Here is a 21,351-nt window from a genome sequence, read left to right as displayed (position 1 = left end):
TAGCTATGTGACTTATCGACTCAATCCCTTTGAATCTCAGTTTCTGCATTAGTAAAACTGGGATTAAAAAGTCTGCCCTTCCTACGTTATAAAAGTCAAGAGAATTATATAAAATAATAGATGAGTAAGTACTTTGTAAATTCTAAGTTTATATGCCAATAGAAAATGTCGACATTACCTTCCTATTCTGGAATTTACAGTATTAAAACACACATACCCTTTGGAAAATAAATAATTGACATCTATTTAGAACTTCTTGGAAAAGATGGTGGCATGATGATATACAGAATCTTCTTCTCCCAGAACTTTTGTCAAAAATGGTTATTTTTTAAAAAGGGTAAGAATATCACCAGCAACAACTAACAAAAGAAGAGAGGGAGTAACATTATTGTGATAGCCTTTTAGAAAGGAACCAGTGCTATGTACTATGTAGTTCTGCTAGCAAAGATTCCAACCCAACCCCCAGGGTCCATTATGGAGAAAGAAGATAAAGACCAAACCCTGAGCGCACTAACACTTTCCAATTTACAGAAAATTGGGCTTAAGGGATAAGGAGCTAGCCAGGAGAAAGACTGAAGAAACACCATGGGGACTAGAAGCCTCTACATACCACTGCCAGGATGTCAAGATCTTAGCAAAGGAAAACAGAACAAAACAGAGTAAGTTCAAACAAACAAAAAGCGAATCTACCAGGACTTGAAATTTTCCAAAGCTCCAAACTGAAAAAGTGAAATGATTCAAACTCTACCTCCATCTCCTCATATATGACTTCAAACAAGTGAAACTAGGCTATGGTAATTTAACAAAATCTCAGAAAAGACAGCAGAACCCAAGAGGCCAGATAAAAGCTAACCCAACTCCAGAGATGTTTCTTTCCCCTTCAGACTACAGAAAAGTAGAATTATAGCACCTCAGCTCTTACTCTCAAACTCTGCCCAGCAGGGACAGAAGAAACATTGGTGAAGGGGTCAAGGAGAGTTTACTTACACTATGTTTTAGTAAAGAGATGGTCTGGAGAGAGGTATCCACTTTCAAGGCTAAGCGAGAAGGCACAAAATGGCAACTAAGCATATCCCACAGCAAAAGGAAGAAAAGAAACATAAAGTAAAAGGCAGAGGCGGAACTCCATGTGAAAGAAAACATAATCCAAGGAAAGTGGCCTTGAATTTAGTGCATGAATATGATAAAACAAGAACTCAAAGATGAATGCCAGCAGAATGAGATGAAAAGAAAAACTACAGAGCCAAATGACACAAATGGAGAACTCGCAACACAACACCAATGCTTACCAACTAAATAAATCAGAAAGTATGACCTGGGAATATTATACCTTGCCAAGTTTTGTTCAGAAACATATTTAAAAGGCAATTACTCTGGGGTGCTTGGGTGGCTCAGTCAGTTAAGCATCCCACTCTTGATTTAGGCTCAGGTCATGATCTCACGGTTGGTGAGTTCAAGCCTTGCGTTGGGCTCTGTGCTGACAACACAGAGTTTGCTTTGGTTTCTCTCAGCCCCTCCCCTGCTCTCTCTCTCTCTCTTTCTTTCAAAAATAAATAAATAACATTAAAAAAAAAGAATCAATTATTCAGTAACAAGAACTTAGGGAATAGGGGCACCCATGAGTCCTTCTGAAAAAGAAAAACACTGCTCAACAATGAGAATAAAGAACTAGTGGTAAGCTCTAAATGTATTTAAATATTAAAACTAAAACTTAAAATAATAATTATATAATCTTAGACTTATTTATACCTGACACTATGGCCAACTGAATTAATCTCAACCATAAACATATTTGTACACAAAATTATGACTTACTGGCAGAAACTAGCCTACTTGCTACAACTGGCCAAGTCTATCTACAAATTAAATGACCTGTAAGTTTAGACACTCTAAGGTCCTACAGTTTTCTCAATATCAGCATATCCAGAAATAATTCATTGCCACCCCGTAAGCATCTTTTCTTTTGGTCTTTCTTATGTCAGTAAATGGCACCAGAAAGTATCCACTCATCCTAGCCAGTAACTGGACAGTCATCCTGATTCCTTCCTATCCCTCTTCCCCACCTCTCCAGTTCCATCAATAGCCATGATCCACCAGTTCTATTCCTAAACGTTTCATGAATCTATCTGCATCTCCTTTGCCCACTTGCCTTGTAAATTCGAGCCACTGTCCTTAATAACCTGGATTGCTGGAGCTTTCTGTGGATGAGCTTCCTCAACATCTGCTTCAACCTCCTCTAGAATGCCTTCTTCCTGGATTTCCAAGACTGGAAAGCTGAAAACTACATTTCCCACACTTCTTTGCAGGTGAGCTTCAGTTTCTACTAGTTACATTCAACAGTCCTGGGGACAGATATAATGGATCTAGCAGATGGTGTGGGAACAGGTTGGGCACAGGCTCCCTAATTACCAAATGGCAGTTCAAACACTGCATTCCCAGGGTCGATACCCCTGGCAGCAGTCTGCTGATCCCCAGATCAGCTAAGATGCCGTGCTCCACCACCAACGACAGCAAGCAGCTTCACGAGCTCCTTATCTGCTGACTCTAGGAGAGCCTGCGGTGCCACTGGGGGGCCAGTCTGCAGCACCGTTCTAAAGGTAATCCTAGGGACACAGCCATTCCAAAAATGTCTGTTAGCACCTTTCCCCCTGCGTTAAGTCCCTTCCTTGTGAACATGGCTAGTGTGATTTCCGTTATCTGTAAAACCAAATCCCAAATCATACGCCTTCAAATTGTTTCCCATAACTTCAGGGTGGCCCCAAATGGACTCTTGTCTACATTATAGCCACGATGATTGTTATAAAACACAAATGTGACCACATCACTCCTCAACTGAAAATCACGTAAAGCCCTCAAGAAAAAAGCCTGAACTCTACGACTGTGGAAGGCACAATTTGGGTCCCCATGATATTCAGCCCCTGGTGCTATTCTCAAGATTATAGTGTGTCATATGGCACTGTTGACCTTCAGACAGAGAGATTCACTCGCTGAGCCTAACCTAAGCATATGAGCTCTTAAAAGCAGCAAAGTTTCTCCAGGCAGCAGCAGAGCTGGAAATCAAGAGAGATTCCAAGCATGAGCGAGGCTGATATATCATTGCTGGCTTGAAGATGAAGGTGGCCACAGGGGAGGCAGAAGAAGGAACAGAATTCTGCCGGTGTTCTGAATGAGCCAGAAAGGGGCTTCTTCTCCAGAGCTTCCCGTAACACACAGAGCCCTGCCAGCCCCTTGATTTTGGCCTTGTGAGACCCTAAGCAGAGAGCCCGGTTAGGCCACACTGTGCCCACACCTCTGACGCACAGGAACTGTGACATAACACACTGTGACATAACACACTGATAGTGTTATAAGGCACTAAGTTAAGGGTAAATTGGTACAGCAGCAGTAGAAAACTGAGTGACTATAAAAGGCTCCTCATTATTTGGTTGCTTCATAAGTCTCCAAACTTATTTTGTACCATCAACATCACCACTTCTGCACCTTCATTGCCACTTGTTTAAACCTTAAAATTAATGTTTATTTATTAATTTGCAGGTAAAACCAATAGGCTTTTGCATATAGATGGAAATTTTGATATGGGTTCTAACCAATATTCACTCTTTATTCTATAAAAATGAAGGAAAAGTGTCAGAGTTGTGAATCAGTACACACCCTCAATACACTCCTCTAAAGATTACATATATAAAAAGTGTGATTTTAAGAGAGTATGTTTAATCCCCATTTTCTTATTTTGGATTATCTTTAAGCAGGGCAAATCAGTAAATATAAAGAAATCATGATTTTCCAAAATGCCCAGTAAATTTCAGATCCCAGTTTTTTCCTGGTCTTCCAGTTTAGGTATTTTATTCACTATTCAACAGTCCATCCAAACTGAACTATAGCTACAAACTCGGTATTATCTGAGCTTTTCTCAGCATTGGCCCCACAGCTACAGTTTTAAAAGGTAAATGGTTTCTGATGACTAAGTATTCTTCAAAACAAATAATCTCTATTTATATTAGTATTCTCAATCAATCAGTACTTTATAGGTCTCACTTCTGAAGTGGGCAAAACGCCACAAACCCACCTTGAAAATTACTGACAAGGGTGTATTGCAATAATCAAATGCTAAAATATAATATATACTATATTTCTGTTCAGAAGTTCTTTTTAAAACAAATGTTTATTTATTTTGAGAGAGAGCAAGAGAGATGGTGGGGGAGGGGCAGAGAGAGAAAAGGAGATAGAGAATCTCAAGCAAGCCCCAGGCAGTCAGTGGAGAGCCCAGTGTGGGGCTTGATCCTACACACGTGTGAGATTATGACCTGAGTCGAAATCAAGAATCAAGATGCCTAACCAACTGAGCCACCCAGGTGTCCCTGGAATCTTTATTTTAAATATGGCTATCCTGGGGCGCTTGCGTGGCTTAGTCAGTTAAGTGTCTGACTGGCTCAGATCATGATCTCATGATCCATGGGTTCGAGCCCCATGTCGGGCTCTGTGCTGACAGCTCAGAGCCTGGAACCTGTTTCAGATTCTGTGTCTCCCCCTCTCTCTGTCCCTCTCCCATTCACACACTCTCTCTCTCTCACTCACTCAAAAATGAATAAATGTTAAATAAATAAATAAATAAGGCTATCTTACTGTAAAATAAATCCCTAATACATACATCTCTTTAAGGAAATGTGACAAATAAAACATGAAAAATCTCTGATGGTTTGTTTGGGTGAACCAAATCACTTAATAACTAAAATAAAAACATTAATTTTGTTTACTTTGTTTCCCCAGCCATTCTGAAGGACTCAAAATAAATTCCAAACATGTGACTGCTGGCATTTAATCTCTCTTGTTATCCTATGCTTTCTCTCATTTTATTATGGTATCATACCATGGCATATGAAAGAAATCTGAATTCTACAACTGGGCTTTCATACACCACTAAAACAGTTTTCTCAAGGTCACTGATACTCTCTTTATTAAACACATCTTAGACACAGAAAGGATCTCAGAGATCTACACATTTTACAGATACAGTAATTAGGGCCAGTTTGTGAACCCACAGTCTAATAGCTCTGATGGAAGGTAGAAGGTAGTGCTCAGGTCTTGTTCTCAGATTGTCATTCTGTCTTAATTCTCATCACTTTTATGGTTTGCTAGAGTACTGAATACTGTTCTGGAAATTCTCTTCTCCCTTCCATATTTCAAATGCCCCTCTTCAATCTCTTTTTAGGGGTTCTCATTGCTCTTTTGACCATCTACACTTGGGTAGTTCTCAAGGTTCCTTCCTGGAATCTCTTCCCTTTTCTGTTTATGATCTTCCATCACAGATCTCATTCTCTTACTTAGCGTGAGCCATAGATGTTTACTCACTGGTTTTCTTCAAGCTTCTATATTTTACTTACCTCCAGGAATATTTATTCTCACCCCTCACATATAGCAAAGTACTTGAACTGAACTTACTATTTTTCATATAGTTTTTCATCAAGGCTTAAGTCATAGAATTTGTTTCAAGTCACTATTTCTTAAACTCAAGTGCTATTAAATTACCTAGTGAATGGATAAACAGAGTGTGGCCTATCCATACAATACAATACAATAAAGCAGTGAAAAGAATTACTATGATCTACATTTATCAACATGTTAAGGACTTTGATCAAAATGACTCCATAAATTCACATTTTAATATACTTCTGCTTCAAACACAGAGATTTAAAATGGATAAAATATGATAGCTTGAATTCCAAAGAGGCAGTCTGGCCTCAGAAATAATAGACATTTCTATGGACCAGACACAGAAAAGAAATACAAAGCATATAAGTAAACTGCAGGACCACTGGACTCCAAAGCCAAAGCAAGTGGTGGAGGTCAGGAGCTAAAGTCCTGTTAGTCAAAGGAGATTAAAAGTACTCTATGGGAGAGGGAGGAACTCAAGCCAGGTTCATTGCATGAAGCAGGGATAGAGTTGGAGGCATGTAAGGCTGGACAGAAAACAAGAATGCAAAAAACTGCTGCAGATTCAATGTTCTTCAGAGCACAGGGTCTAAATAAAAGAATAAAAAAGACAGCTCTAGTGCCAGGAATTGAATAAAATCACCTGCTGCCTAGGTGACTAGACATGTACTAACTATAATTACTGTGGGACAGGAGTCTGGGAAGCTAGTTAGAGAGACGGCAAAACCATTAGCTAGGTAGAGGTAAACTCGAACAGGAAGACATAACAATCTTCAGTGTGTATGTACCTAACAAAACAACTTCAAGATGGACAAAAATGGATAGAACTGAAGGTACAAATAAACAAATCCATGATTACAGTTGGAGACTACAACACTCCTTTCTCAATAACTGATAGAATAAGCAGACAGAATATTATTAAAAACATTAAAGATATGACTACTACTAAAAATTTGATCTGACATTTATAAAACATACTTCCTAACATTAGACCACACATGTTTTTCTGGTACATGTGGAGTACTGACCAAAACAGACCCTGTTCTGGGCCAAAAATACATCTCAACTGGTTTAAAAGAATCAGAATAATGCAAAGTATGTTATCTTACTGCAATGAAATTAAACTAGAAATCATTAACAGAAAGATAGTTGAAAAATCCCCACATATTTGGAAAATACACAACATATATGTAAATAATCTATGGATAAAAAAGAAAGTCACTAGAGAAAATTAGAAAATATCTAACTTCAGTGAAAATGAAAATACAATATATTAAAAAAGTATAGAATGTAGCTAACACAGTGCATAGAAGAAAATTTACATAATTAAATGTCTGTAAGAGAAAGAAGGTCTCAAATCAGTGACATAAACTTTTACCTTATGAAGCTAGAAAAAGATGATCAAATTAAACCCAAAGCTAGAAGTAATTATTAAAAAGGTATTAGCAGAAATCAGTGAAATAGAATGCGGAAAAACAAAAAAGAAAACCAATAAAACCCAAATCTGGATCTTAAGGTGAGCAAATTAGAGAAACCACTAGCCAAACTGAACAAGAAAAGAAGATATCAGTATCAGGATTGAACAAAGGGACATCACTATAGACCCTACAGACATTAAAGGTTTATAATAAGTGAATATTATGAACAGATTTATGCCCATAAATTCAATAACTAAGATGAAATGGATTTTTTCAAAGACGCAAATTACCAAATCTCATTCAAGAAGGAACAGATAACTTGAATCAAGTTATAGCTCTTAAATAAAGTTAATCATAGTTTAAACTTCCAGCAAAGAACACCAGGCACAGATGGCTTCACTGACAAAATTCTACAAAATATTTAAGAAAGAAATAATATTAATACTACAGAAACTCTTTTAGAAAAGAGGAGAGAAAACCCACAAATTCATTTTATGAGGCAAATGCCATCCCAATATTAAATGACACAAAGACATTACAAGAAAAGACAATTACAAATCAATATCCCTCATGAACAGATGCAAAAGTCATCAACTAAATATGAAAATGAAATCCACCAGCATATAAAGGAGAGAATACATAACCAAGTGAGATTTATCCTAGAAATTTAAGGCTGGTTAAACATTTACAGCCAATGTTACATCACTATATTGACATGCTAACTGAGAAAAACTATAAATTTTTCAACAGATGAAGAAAACGTGTAAGAAAAAAAATAAAAAAATAAAAATGTTTAGAGTTATATAGATTGGAAAAGAAAACACACATTGTACTTCATAGACAACATGATTGTCTACAATAAATTTATAATAAGTCTACAATAAAAGAACTAGTAGAATCAATATGTTTAGCAGGGTTGTAGAATACAAAGTCAATATACAAAAATCACATGTATTTCTTTTTTTTACATTTTTTAATGCCTTTATTTTATTTTTTTTTAACGTTTATTTATTTTTGAGACAGACAGAGCATGAGCAGGGGAAGGGCAGAGAGAGAGGGAGACACAGAATCTGAAGCAGGCTCCAGGCTCTGAGCTGTCAGCACAGAGCCCGATATGGGGCTCGAACCCACAGACCGTGAGATCAGGGGAGAGAGAGAGAGAGAGCGAGCGAGCAGGGGAGGGGTAGAGAGAGAGGGAGACACAGAATCTGAAGCAGGCTCTAGGCTCTGAGCTGTCAGCACAGAGCCCAATGTGGGGCTCAAACTCACAGACGGTGAGATCATGACCTGAACCACCCAGGTGCCCCAAAAATCACATGTATTTCTATATCTAGCAAATGAACAATTGAAAATTGAACATATAAAAAGTACTATTTTTAACAGGGCTAAAACACATGAAATCCTTATGTATAAATGTAACAAAATATGAGCAGGATCAAATGTGGAAAAATACAGGACACTAATTTCTGAAAGGAATCAAATAAGACATAAATACATGGAGAAATATACTGGTTCATGAACAGGAAGACTCAATATTATTAAGATGTCAATCCTGCTCAAACTGTCCTACAAGATTCCACATACCTGCAATCAAAATCCCAGAAGAATTTTTTTTTTAGAATTCAACAAGCTTATCCTAACATTTATATTAAAAGGCACAGGAACTAAGGTAGCCAAAATAACTTTGAAAAGAAGATCAAAGTTGAAGGACCAACACAACCTGAATTTCAAGACTTACTATAAAGTGACAGGAATCAAGACAATGTGATACTAGCAAAAAGGGTAGACACACAGATTAATGGAAAAGAACAGAGAATCCAGAAGTAGCGTCTACTTATATGGTTAACTGATTTTCAACAAAAGTATAAAATCAATTCAATAGAGAAGGGACAGTCATATCAATAACTACTGCTAGAACAATTGACACTCATATGCCAAAGTTTTAACAAAACAAAAAAAACTCATGCCCTACCCCATATACAAAAATTAGCTCAAATGAATCAAAAGCTTAAATCTAAAACTTAATACTATAAAGTGTCTAGAAAACATATGAAAATCTCTGTGATCCTGAGTTAGTAAAAAATTTCTTAGATATCACACCAAAAGCATGATCAATAAAGGGAAAAAGAACAGTGAGTTGAATGTCTTCAAAATTTTCTTTACTGCTTTTGAAAGAAAGTGTTAGAAGAATGCAGTGGCAGGGGCGCCTGGGTGGCTCAGTTAAGCATCTGACTTCAGCTCAGGTCATAACAACACGGTTCGTGAGTTCAAGCTTCACATCAGGCTCTGTGCTGACAGCTCAGAGCCTGGAGCCTGCTTTGGATTCTTTGTCTCCCTCTTTCTCTGGTCTTCCCCAACTCATGCTCGCTTTCTCTCTCTCTCTCTCTCTCTCTCTCTCTCAAAAATAAATAAAACATTAAAAACTTTTTTTAAAAAGAAGGCAATGACAAGCCAGACTGAGAGAAAAAAATGTAACAAACACACACGTGGTAAGGAATATATATCTGGTGTATATAAAGAACTCTCAAAATCCAATAATAAGAAAACAAATAGCCTACTACAAAAATGGGCAAAAGATTTTAACAGACACTTCACCAAAGAAGGTATCTGGATGGCAAAGAAGCTCCTAAGAGTATGCTCAACATTACTGGTCATTAGGGAAATGCAAATTAAAGCCGCAATGAGTTACCACTATACATCTATTAGAATGACTAAAATTGAAGAAACAAAAGGAAACAAAAAACAGAACAAAAACAAAACAGGAATAAGAAATTGAAAATTCCGAGTGGTGATGAGGATGTGGAGCGACAGGAACTCTCACGTGTTGCGAGCGGGAAAGCAAAATGGTGTACCGCTTTAGAGAACAGCTTAGCAGGTTAAACATACACTTTCCATGTGACTCAGCAATTCCACTTCTGGGTATATATGCAAGAGAAATGAGAAGTGTATTCACACAGAAACCTGTAACTATTTATCACAGCTTTCTTAAAAAGTTGCCAAAAAAAAAAAAAAAAAAAAAGAAAACACCCCAAATGTAGTTTAGCTGACAAATGGCTAAACTGTGTTACATCTGTATGTAAGGACACTACTGAGCAGTAAAAAGGATCTCACTGGTGATATACACAGGATAGAGGAATATCAAATGCATCATGTTAAGTAAAAGAGACGAGGCTCAAAGGGCTGCCTGCATCTCTTTTCAGAAAATGACAGAAGTACTAGACAGACAATGAGCAAGAACAGGGATTTGCACAAAACAGTCAATCATTAGTATCCAATTGACATATACAGAATTCTACACCCAACAATAGCAGAATACACATTTTTGAAGTACATGAAATAATCACCAAGATAGGCCATAAAGTTAACTTTAATAAATTTAAGAGAACTGACATTACCTAGTATATGTTCTCAGACCATAAGAGAACCAAAGTAGAAATCAGTGACAGAAAGGTCACAATTTAGGAAAGGTCCTAAATACTTGGAAATTAAACCTCTAAATAATCTACAGTTCAAAGAGGAAGGCTCCAATAATTTTTTAAAAACAAAGAGCGGAATGAAAATTAAAATATAACATATCAAAACATGTGGGATGGCAATAGTGCTATGAGTGAAATTTCGAGCACTAAATGTTTATTAGGAAAGATCTCAAATCAATTGTCTACATTCCTACCTCAAAAGCTAGAAAAAAAAGAGAAAATCAAGCAAAAGGAAGGAAATAATAAAGACAGCAGAAATCAAAATGACATTTTTAAAAAAAGGAAAACAAGTAAACACTGAAAACTCTAAAACATTGCTGAAATAAAGACAAATAAATGAAAAAAATTCCATGTTCATAGATTAAAATATTTAATATTATTAAGAAGTTATACTAATCAAAGTAATATTTGATTAGTAATCAAAGTAATACAGTAATCAAAGTAATACAGATTCCATGCAATCTCTATCAAAATTCTGATAGCATTTTTTGCAGAAAAAGAAAAAATCATCCTCAAATTCATATGGAATATCAAAAGACGCTATATAGCCAAAATAATTTTGAAAAGGAAGAATGAACTTGGAGGACTCACACTGCCTTACTTCGAAACATTACAAAGCTATAGTAATCAAAACAGCTTGGTACTGGGCATAAAGACACACATATAGGCCAATACAAGAGAATAAACAGGCCAAAAATAAAACAACATGTATGTGGTAAATGATCTTCAATAAAGGTGTCAAGACTACTCAATACAGAAAGAACAGTGCTTCAAAAATTGAATATCCACATGCAAAAAAAGTGAAAGTAGACACTCATCTTTTTTTATTAAAAAATTTTTTTTAATGTTTTATTTCTGAGAAAGAGAGAGAGAGAGAGCATGAGCAGGGGAGGGTCAGAGAGAGAGGGAGATACAGAATCTGAAGCAGGCTCCAGGCTCTGAGCTAGTTGTCAGTACAGAGCCTGACATGGGGCTCGAACCCACGAACCGTGAGATTATGACCTGAGCTGAAGGCGGACACTTAACCGACTGAGCCACCCAGGCGCCCCAAGAGTAGACACTCATCTTAACTGTATACAAAAATTAAGTCAAAATGCATTAAAGACCTAAATGTACAACCCAAAACTATAAAACTGCTAGAAGAAAACATAGGGGAAAAGTTTCATTGACATTGGATTCGGCAATAATTTCTTGGATATTATACCAAAAGCACAGGCAACAAAAGCAAAAATAGACAAATGGGATTACATCAAACTTAAAAACTTGTGTGCATCAAAGGATACAATGAGCAGACAAAAGGCTAATTTGCATAATTGGATAAATTATTTACAAATCATGTATCTGATAAGGGATTACTATCCAAAATATATAAAGAATTCCTTCAGCTCAATAACAAAAATCTTTAAAAAACAGATTTAAAAATAGGCAAAGGACTTGAACAGACATTTTTTCCAAAAATGGCATACAAATGGCCAACAAGCATATGAAAAGATGTTCAGCATCACTAGTAATTAAAGAAATACAAATCAAAACAACAGTGAAATTCCACCTCACACTCATCAGGATGGCTACTTCCAAAACAAACAAACAAACAAACAAACAAACTACATACATATACACAAAATAATAAGTGCTGGTTGGTGGAGAAGTTGGAACTGTTGTGCACTCTTGGGGTGGTTGTAAAATGATACAATCACTATGGAAATAAACACTATGGTGGTTCTTCAAAAATTAAAAAGTGATTTACCACAGGATCTAGCTATCCCACTTCTGGGATTTGAAGAATTAAAAAGCTGGGTCTTGAAGAGAAATCTGTACATCCATGTTCACAGCAGCATTATTCGTAATAGCCTGAGGTGGAACTAACCCAAATGTCTACTGAGGGATGAATAGTTAAATAAAATGTGTATATACATACAATAAAATATTATACAGCCTTAAAAAAAAGGAAATCCTGCCACACGCTACAACATGGATGAACCTTGAGGACATTATGCTAAGTGAAATCAGTCACAAAAAACATACTGTATGGTTTCACTTATAGAAGGTAGCTAGAATGGTCAAATTCATAGAGACAGAAAGAATAATAATTGACAGGTGACTGCAAGTGGTTAAGAGTGGGTAATGAGAAGGTGATGTCTAATGGGTATGAAGTTTCAGTTATACAAGATGGAAAATGTTCTGGAGATGTGCTGTGCAACAATAGAAGTGTACTTAATAAAACCAAACTGTGCACTTAAAAGTGGTTTAGGTAGTAAATTTTATGTTATGTACATTTTACCATAATTAAAAGACAGTTAAGATGGTAACTTTTGTTATATGTATTTTACTACAGTGAAAATATAAAAAAATTTTTAAATGACAAAAAAAGTAACATCAATTGTACACAACTTTTCCAGAATACAGAAGAGAAGGGGACACTTACCAACTTATTTTATGAAGCCAGTGTTACCCTGATACCAAAAGCACATAAAATACATTTAAAAAAAAAAAAGAATACTACATACTGATATCTCTTATGACCTTAAACACAAAAATCCTCAACAAAATATTAGCAAACCAAATCCAACAATGTAAAAAAAGAAACATACACTATGATAAAGAGGAATTTATTCTAGGTATCTAATGTCAGTTCAACATTTGAAAATCAATCAGTATAGCTCCCATATCAATAAGCTGACCAAGAGAAAGATTAATTGACACAGAAAAAGCATTTGAAAAGAACTGATATCCATTTATGACAAAAACTTTCAGCATTTTAGAATAGAGGGGAACTACTTAAACTTGATAAAGAGCATCACTGAAAAATCCATAGCTAACATTATACTTAGTGGTAAAAGACTGCTTTTCCCTAAGACTGGGATCAAAGCAAGGATGTCCACTCTTACCACTCGTATGCAACACAGTACTGGAAGTTCTAGCCACTGCAATAAGGCAAGAAAAAGAAAAAGGTCATACAGATTGGAAAGGCATAAATAAAATTTTTGTATTTGCAAATGACATGAAATACTCAGGTTGTAAGTCTAACAAAAGATTCATAAGACTTGTATGTAGAAATTATAAAATGCTGATGGAAGAAATTATAAAGGCCTAAATAAATGAAGAGACATACTGTGTTCATGCATTGGAAGATCCAATATATTAAATGTGTCAATCTTCCCCAAACCGATCTATAGGTTTGATAAAATTCCTATCAAAACCTCTGCAAGGTTTTTTGTAGACAGAGACAAACTTAGTCTAAAATTTGTATACAAAGGCAAAGGTCCTAGAATAACTAAAATATTCTTGAAGAATAAAGTGGGAAGAAGCTTATTATATAGCTACAAGACAATGTGGTCCTTGTGGAATAATAGACACATAAATCAGTGGAACAGAATAGAAAACCCAGATATATACCCACAGAAATACACTCTCCCGATTTTTTTTTTAAAGTTGCAAAATAATGCAATGGGGCAAGCAGCCTTTTCAACAAATGGTGCTGGAAAACTGAACAAGAGGTTAAAAAAAAATGAGCCTCAGCTTAAACTTCCCACTCTGTCAATTACACCTCAATAAACCTGACTTTAAACAAAGGAAACTACTAAAAAAAATAATCATTTAGCAGGACCAATGAAAAAAAGAGAGAGAGAAAAGCAGAAATAAACACTATTTGGAATGAAAAAGGAGATGACTATTGATATAGAACTTTTCTTTGATCACAAAAGATCAACTATACAAAGGGGGTATATATATGTATATGTATGCAAATATGTAACAAGGGCATTATAGAATGTCATTAAAGATTTACTGTTAAGTAAAAAAAGCAAGACTATGTACAAAAATTATGCACTAAATAGCAATGGTAACTGTAACAAGAAAACAGTGCCAATAGTTGCCTAGGGACCAAATATCTGATTAGCTGCTAAGGATAAAAGTGGGAAGAGGGGCACCTGGGTGGCTCAGTTGGTTAAGCATCTGACTCTTGATTTTGGCTCAGGTCATGATCTCATGATTTGTGAAGCTGAGTCTTGTGTTGGGCTCTGTGTCAACAGCACGGAGCCTACTTGGGAGTCTCTCTTGCCCACACTCTGCCCTCCCCTGCTCATGTGCTCTTGCTCTCTCTCAAAATAAATAAATAAACATTAAAAAAAATGGGAAGAAGACTTGGTTTACGGTCTATACCATTTCAGAAATTTTCAGTTGTGTCCCGTGTGGAAGTATTACCTAGTCCAAATGAGAATTAAATAGGATAAAGTAATTTAAAAACATAAACACCTACTCCCAAATCATAAAAATATTATGAATGACTATAAAAAGTAAAACTAAGTGAAAAAGTTACTTTAATGGAAAAACATAAAATTACCAAGCCAATTCATTTTATGAAGCTAATAATATAACCTTCAATAACAAAACCAGAAAAGAACAGTAGGAAAGAAAATTATAAACCAATATGAAATATTTAAATATGAAAATAGATGGAAACATCCCAAATAACATCATAAAATTAAATTCTGCAGTGTTGTAAAAGAACACTTAATATTTTACAACCAGGTTGAATATTGCAGGAATGCAAAGATGGCTCACCATCTGAAAAATGTATCACTAAAAATCAGATTAACATATCAAAACAACATGTTCACCTCAATACAGGAAGAACATTCTGTAAGATATCAATACTTGTTGGTATTAAAAGAAACTCTTAGAAAAACAGAGGCAGTAACTACCTTGACCTGATATGAAGGACAACTATGAAAAACAGATAGCAAAAGTCGTATTCTATATCAAGATACTTCACACTGAAACTTTGGAGGTCGTCCCTTTAAAGTGAGAAACAAGATAAAGATGCCATCTTTTACTGATAACATCACACTGGAGGACTGCCAATATAGAAACCCAAAAGAAAGTAAAGACTAACCATGTTATGCAACAGCAAGATCGATGGATCCATGACCAACATGCACAAATACACAACATTCTTCTACACCAACAATACGCAATTAGAAAGCAGTAACAGAAAAATGGTTTCATTTAAAATAGCAACAAAATGCATAAGACGTCTAGAAACAAAATTGAATATGCACGAGGCCTTTGAGAGGAAATTAGAAGTGCTGCTGAAGGATGTAAAAGATGCTCTGCATTAAATGGGAAGATTTCCTACGTTCACAGGTAAGAAGACAAAATAGTATCAAGCTGTCAATTCTCCCAAATTGGTCAGTGAGTTCACGGCAATCAGAATCCAAACTACAGCAGGATTTTTGTGGTTCTTGATAAGCCGATCCAAAAATTTATTAGGGAAATGGGGCTACAATCTCAAAGGTAATGTGAAAAACAATTAGGCGTAGAGACTTGCCCTTTCTGGGAACTCAGACCTAGCAATGTGATTTCGTGATTTTGTAATGGTACAGGAATGGACATACATACCCGTGGAGGCAGAACCATGCATGCATATAAAAAATGAGATCTATGACAGAGGTGGCATTAAAGATCAGTGGGGAATACCAATTACCCACATGAGGGCAAAAACCAAACCCTCAGCTCTCTACTTGATGTCATCTGCAAAAATAGATGCCAGGTGGATCAAAGATACACGTGTGAAAACACATTTAGAAAAAAAGCCAGGAGAGTATCTTAAGTGATGTTTGGAAAAGAAAAGATTTTGTTAAAGAAGACAGAATACAAATAAACCACAGAGTGAAAGACACATTTAATAGTAAACTTTTGACATTTCTTTTCAACAAAGTACAAAGTGAAAAGATCAGACTGAAAAGCAACAGGCTGAGAGAGGAAACTGCAGTGCATATTAACAAAGAGTTATAAAATCCCACTTTGTATTTTAATGGATATATATAATATAGTAATAGACACCAGGGATACACATCAAATTCTTGCCAGGGGTTACTTCTTGGCAGAAGCAAGACTGAGAACAGGGGCAGAAAACTACTCTAATTTCATCTATGATCCTATTACTTTTAATTAAAAAAAATAAGCTTGTAGTAAATACTAAAATATTAGTGATCACCAGTGCTGAGTAATGTGAACATGAGTATTTATTTTATCGCTCTCAATATTTTTTTTTTAATCCTAAAAAGCAAACAGAAACAAAAAAAGATAAAAGTGGCCCCTGCCCTGGCAGGGCAAAACAAAAGCTGAGATGCCAAAGACAATTTCCCTTAAGACCATGATGTGGGCATGATTCTTAATCTCCCTTTCCTTTGCAGGTATAGGCAAATTCTCATATATAACTCCAATCAAGATTAGGAAGGCAGCCTATCTTCTGCTGGGCTGGGAAAGTGGCAAGAAGTCAAAATGAAGTCCAAGGTAATTGGAATGACAAAGGCTGTAAGCTACGACGGGAAAGCTAACATTTCAGGGGCTCTCAGCAGTGTGCCAAGGAGAAAGCCCCTTTTGTTTCTCATCAGACTGGAAGCTGAATGTGAGGAGTGCTGTGTCATGGCCCTTGTCAGAGGATGATGGAGCCTGGCAATATGGAGAACCCCAGGAGACTCCTGTCCAATGTAGGAATGTTCCTTCACAACAGCAGGTCCTCTGTTTGGAAGGGATATGAGGTAACAGACGCAGTACACTAGGATTTCTCCAGCATCCAGCACAAAGTGAGCCTTCATTGAGGTGGTGTCTGAATACAAGCTGCTGCCCTGCTCTCACAATAACACGAAGATACAATCAGCTGTATTTAGAAAAGCCATTAGTCTTAAGGAGGAAAAAAAAATACTCTCCATATTTTAAAAAGCATACCACTAATGACAAGCCGATAAGCATTTGAGGAATGCCTAATATAATCCTTGACATCATAAATAAGGATTTCCCAGGGCACAGCGTAGGGACTCCTTAGGACAACATGAGGTATCGAAGGAGAGTAAAAGAAAAGCAAAGCCTTTAAAGAAATCCTATTTCTGGCTTTGCCACTGTCCCTGACAACAGCATTTCTTCCCAGCAAATCATTGTTCACTGGAGCTATGCCTCTTCTAACTCTTTATGAAAAACAAAAAAAGTACGGGGCGCCTGGGTGGCTTAGTCGGTTAAGCGTCCGACTTTCGCTTAGGTCATGATCTTGCGGTTCGTGGGTTCGAGCCCCGCGTCGGGCTCTGTGCTGACTGCCAGCTCAGAGCCTGGAGCCTGTTTCAGTCTGTGACTCCCTCTCTCTCTGACCCTCCCCTGCTCAAGCTGTCTCTCTCTATCTCTCCTAGAAATAAATAAAACATTAAAAAAAAAAAAAAAAAAAGAAAAACAAAAAAAGTCCAAAAAAAAGAGATACCCCAAATCAGGGAATTTACTTCCTCCCCACTATCATCAGAAACAAAAAGAAACATCTTCAACACTTGGTGTTTAGAAAACTGGACAGTGACATGCAAAAGAATGAAACTGGACCACTTTCTTACAGAATATACAAAAATAAATTCAAAATGGATGGAAGACCTACATGTGAGACACGAAACCGTAAAAATCCTTGAAGAGAGCCCAGGCAATAATATCTCTGACATCAGCCATAGATAGGTTCCCTGAGGCGATGGAAACAAAAGCAAAAATAAACTACCGGGACAACGTTAAAACAAAAAGCTTCTGTACAGTGAAGGAAACAAAACTAAAAGGAAACCTACTGAGTAGGAGAAGATATTTGCAAATGACATATCCAACAAAGGGTTAGTTCCAAAATATATCAAGAACTTATAAAATGCATCACCCCAAAAGCAAATAATCCAGTTAAAAATGGGCAGAAGGCATGAACAGATATTTCTCCAAAGAAGACATTCAGATGCCCAAAAGACACATGAAAAGATGCTCACCACTTATCATCAGGGAAATACAAATCAAAACTACAATGAGATCACACTCCACACCTGACAGAATGGCTAAACTCAAAACCGGAAGAAACCACAGATTTTGGCAAGGATCTGGAGTAAAAGGAACCCTTTTGCACTGCTGGTGGGAATGCAAACTGGTGCAGCTACTCTGGAAAACATATGGAGGTTCCTCAAAAAGTTAAAAATAGAACTGCACTATGATCCAGCAATCACCCTACTGGTATTTACCCAAAGAATACAAAAATACTAATCAAAAACACTGTATCAAAGGGAAACATACATCCTATGTTTATAGCAGCATTATTTACAATAGCCAAGATATAGAAGCAGCCCAAATGTCCATTGACTGATGAATGGATAAAAAAGATGTGGTATATATATACAATGGAATATTATTCAGCCACAAAAAAAGAATGAAATCTTGCTAATTGCAACAACATGGATGGAACTACAGAGTATAATGCTAAGGGAAATAAGTCCGTCAGAGAAAGACAAATATCATATGATTTCATTCAAATGTGGAATTTAAGAAACAAAACAAAGGAGCAAAAGGAAAAAAGAGAGACAAACCAATAAACAGACTCTGACCTATGAGAACAAACTGATCATTACCAGAGGGAAGGGGTGGGGAGGGGTGAAATAGGTGATGGGGATTAAGGAGGGCACGTGTGTGATGAGCATCAGGTGATTAAAATAAAAACTTAAAAAAAAACACTAACTCCCTCCCCAAAGAAACAGATGAACCGTAAAAGACACATGGTATGTTGATTTTTTTTTCTTTTTTTTCTTTTTTAATTTACATCCAAGTTAGTTAGTATATAGTACATTAATGATTTAAGGAATAGAATCCTGTGATTCATCCCCTAAGTATAACACCCAGTGCTCATCCCAACAAGTGTCTTCCTTAATGCCCCTCAACCCATCTAAAACCCCTCCAGCAACCCTCAGTGTGTTCTCTGTATTTAAGAGTTTCTTATGTTCTGTCCCCTTCCTTGTTTTTATATTATTTTTGCTTCCCTTCCCTTATGTTCACATGATGTGTTGATCTCTGGAAGAAAAGTTACGAGTTTTCTTTTTGTCTCTCTTTAAAACTTAACAGAGGAAGACTGGTATTAGTTCCGTACTAAATAAGCAATTTAAATTCACTCAGAGGAAACTGAGATAAAGCAAACAACCTAAAGGAAAAACTGATAAATACAGGCAATGTGGACAGACATTTGATAAATGGCGAGGCAAAAATGATAGTAGGCTTTAACTTGTACGGATTCATAAACGTGGAGGTTTCTTTCTCCCTAAAAATGACATTCTTATACCCAGATAAACCAGGGCTATACATACCAGAAAACAAGTAGAACTTCACTGTGTGTTTTCATAGGACTATGTCAAATTCTACAATGAAGTTCAGTCCTAACGTGTCCCTGCATCAGGACAGAAGCCACCCCCAGTGCACATTTGCTTTACCGAAGTATCGGTTATCAATTAGTTCTCTCTCAGCTTCTCCCTCTAAATATAAACCATCTGCCCAAGGAGCTTCCCCACTTGAAATGCCTCAGTGATGTCCCACTGCACGCAAGAAGGAGTCCTAGTGTCCCCGCACGGCACTCCCAGGTCTTCAGAGGCCCGCCCTGGCTCCTACCTTCCCGTGTGGCACTGTCTGCCGCTACTTCTCACCAAGTCATTTCAAACTACTGCAGATCACTACACATTTGCCTCTCTTCCCTTCTGTCTGGAACATTCTCCCCTCCCCCTCCCCAGGTTACTCAGCCAGGTTGACTTCCTGTCTAGGAAGCACTGCCTCTTCCAGCAGAGCAGGGTAGCCCTGCTTCCTGCTCCTGAGCATGTGTGGAGACTGGGCCATTTTACTCAACAGCTGTGCTTTGTCAGGCACCACGCTAGGCATTGAGGGCAAGGCCAAGTACAAAACCGAAGTTCCTGCCTTTACAGAACTTACAGTACAGTGTGGGGGAGGCCAGGAGGGTATAAGAAATGCAAGTTAGGTGGTGCTAAATAAGAAAAATAAAAGTAGGTTACGAGAACTGTAGGAGACAGAGCAGAGTTGCACTATTTGAGATCGGCTGGTCAGGGAGGAGTCTCTGATAAGGTATCCTGGAGAGGGAGAGAGCCATGCAGTTAACCTGGCACATTCCAAAGAGGAAAAAATGTACAAAGGCCTGAGGTGGGAGTGTGCTTGATGTGTTTCAGGAACAGCACAGAAGGTTGTTTTTTTTGTTTGTTTGTTTTGTTTTTTTTTAAATAAACTCGAGTTCTGATATACTGGCTCCCATGTGGAGAATAAGCCATAGGGGGCAAAGGCAAAGTGAGGGAGACCATATAGGAGGCTGCTATAACAGTACAGGTAAGACGTGATGGAAGCCTGAACTAAAGTGAATGGTAAGAAATAGCCAGATTGTCTATATATTTTTGGAAGTGGTACTGAAAGAAAAGAACCTAGTGGACTAGCTGTGGTGAATGGGAGCAGGAAATAAGGGACAACTCTGAGGTCTAGACCCTAGCAACTGGAAAAATGAGTGATGGAAAACTTGCAGAGGAGCAGATGTAGCAGCAGGGCCGGGGAAGGGGGGTATCAGAAGTTTGGTTTGGGACACAGGCTTAAACATCCAGGTGGAGATGTCAAGTGGGCCTTTGGAAATACTAGGCTGGAACTCAGGGGCAGATCAGAGCTGGGGGTATGAATTTGGTAGTTACTAGAATAGAGGAGGCACGCAAAGCCACAGGACTTGTTGAAAGTACCTAAGGATGAGTACAAAACAGAAGAGGTCCAAGGACCAAATCCTACAGTGTCTTTATTTTTAGAGGTTGAGAACATGAAGAGGAACCAGCAAAGGGGACACGTCTCTAGCTTAGCCCAGATGGCAAGCTTCCTGAGAGTAGACACTGCTTTTTTTTTTCTTTTTTCTTTTTGTCTCGTTGCCTCCTGCTTCTGGCCCAGAGCCTCTGGGTGCACAGTGAGTGTTCAGTAAATAAATTAAACGAACTGTCCTTTGAGACCCAGCTAGAATCCAGAGTTACTTCCTCGAAGCTCCTCTGGTAAAATCTAAGAGTCCAATAAATGAAACAGACCCAGCCCAGTGAGGACATCTCTTCAAGCACCTGCGGCGGACACTGAACTGATTTTGAAATAGCACACCACTGCTACACAAGCCACGAGGAGACAGGGCATAGATGAAGGCTTTAAAAGAAAGAGTCCATTGATTGGAAAAGCAAAAC

General features: G+C 37.3%; 1 protein-coding gene across 2 annotated transcripts in view; it reads right to left on the bottom strand.

Annotated features, from left to right (window-relative positions):
- LOC120229614 (tubulin-specific chaperone cofactor E-like protein) overlaps nt 1-21,351 on the bottom strand; it is a 164,415-nt gene that overhangs the window by 94,412 nt on the left and 48,652 nt on the right. The window lies entirely within an intron of this gene.

This window comes from Hyaena hyaena, unplaced genomic scaffold (genome assembly GCF_003009895.1).
Source record: "Hyaena hyaena isolate Hyena2069 unplaced genomic scaffold, ASM300989v1 scaffold_34, whole genome shotgun sequence".
Taxonomy (NCBI): Eukaryota; Metazoa; Chordata; class Mammalia; order Carnivora; family Hyaenidae; genus Hyaena; species Hyaena hyaena.
This window is presented reverse-complemented; position numbering and strand designations above follow the sequence as displayed.